This window comes from Physeter macrocephalus, unplaced genomic scaffold, assembly GCF_002837175.3.
Source record: "Physeter macrocephalus isolate SW-GA unplaced genomic scaffold, ASM283717v5 random_1224, whole genome shotgun sequence".
Lineage (NCBI taxonomy): Eukaryota > Metazoa > Chordata > Mammalia > Artiodactyla > Physeteridae > Physeter > Physeter macrocephalus.
The window spans coordinates 1354-2966 of NW_021146238.1; the positions used below are offsets into that span (position 1 = coordinate 1354).

Genomic DNA, 1613 nt, shown 5'->3' on the forward strand with positions numbered 1-1613 from the left:
AAGATCTACCAAGACAAACTTCTAGATGAGATGACCATGACTCTAACTTCCTCTCAACCCTGTGCAAGAAGCTGACACTCTGAACTTATTATTTAAACCCACATAATGAAGGACTGCAAGAGCAGCCAGGTAAATAGAGAGACCCAAAGAAAATAAATGCATAATATTTTTAGTCAGTTATGAAGTCTTTCTAAATCAGAGGTTGGCAAGGTTTTTCTTATAGGGCCAGATAAGTAAACATTTTAGGCTTTGTGGGCCAAGAGACACAATCAAGGCTATTATGCAGGTACTTATATAACTATTTTAAACTGTAATCATTTTTTAAAAACGTAAAAACCAGGGACTTCCCTGGTGGCGCAGTGGTTAAGAATCCTCCTGCCAATACAAGGGACACAGGTTCGAGCCCTGGTCCGGGAAGATCTCACATGCCGCGGAGCAACTAAGCCTGTGTGCCACAACTACTGAGCCTGCATTCTAGAGCCCGTGAGCCACAACTACTGAGCCCGCGTGCTTCAACTACTGAAGCCCACACACCTAGAGCCCGTGCTCCAGGACAAGAGAAGCCACCACAATGAGAAGCCCGCACACCGCAACGAAGAGTAGCCCCCACTTGCCGCAAGTAGAGAAAGCCCGCATGCAGAAACGAAGACCCCAAAAAAAAACAAAAAAGAAAAAGTAAAAACCATTTTTAGCTTGTGGGCTGTAAAAAACAAAACAGGGTGGCTGGCCAGATATGGCTCATGGGCTGTAGTTTGCTGATCTAGGCTTATCCTCACTCAAATATGAGTAAGGGGAAACACAACATTGTAATCAATTATACTTCAATTAAAAATATATGTATGAATAATGAGGAAGAACACTGGATCTATGACTGTTATGAAACACAGGAGAAAAAGATAAACATGGCATACACAGAGATAGCTATATTAGCTAAGATACTTTCAGTCATGACAGAAATCCAATTTAAACTATCTTAAGTGAAAAAGGATTATTAGCTCAAATAACGGAGGACTGGTGAATCAAAAGGGGAAGCAATGTGGTCTTTTTCTTCCATCTCTTTTCTTAGCTCTTCTCTATGATTCAGTCACTTTCAATCCACAGATGCAAATTAAAAGAAATGTATTATATTGGAAAGCTGGATTAAGCAAAAGATTTGGGAAAAATAAAGTAAAACTGACCAGTAAAGAAGACCTGTACAAATGCATAAAATGAAAGTGATTTAAAAACTAGTTGAGAGGGAATTCCCTGGTGGTCCAGTGGTTAGGACTTGGCACTTACACTGCCGGGGGCCCAAATTCAATCCCTGGTTGGGGAACTAAGATCTTGTAAGCCGCAGGCGCAGCCAAAACAAACAAACAAACAAAAAACTAGTTAAAAACTAGTTTAAAAAAACTAGTTAAAGAGTAAGCTGCAGGACTTCCCTGGTGGCGCAGTGGTTAAGAATCTGCCTGCCAATGCAGGGGACACTGGTTCAATCCCTGGTCGGGGAAGATCCCACATGCCGTGGAGCCACTAAGCCCGTGTGCCACAACTACTGCGCCCACGTGCCACAGCTACTGAAGCCCATGCACCTAGAGCCCGTGCTCCACAACAAGAGAAGCCACCGCAATGTG

General features: G+C 42.7%; 1 non-coding gene across 1 annotated transcript; it reads left to right on the forward strand.

The window, feature by feature from the left end:
- The first annotated feature begins 1242 nt into the window (after positions 1 to 1242).
- Positions 1243 to 1315, forward strand: TRNAV-UAC (transfer RNA valine (anticodon UAC)). Its single transcript has one exon. It is a non-coding gene; the product is annotated as a tRNA-Val (tRNA).
- The last annotated feature ends 298 nt before the right edge of the window (positions 1316 to 1613 follow it).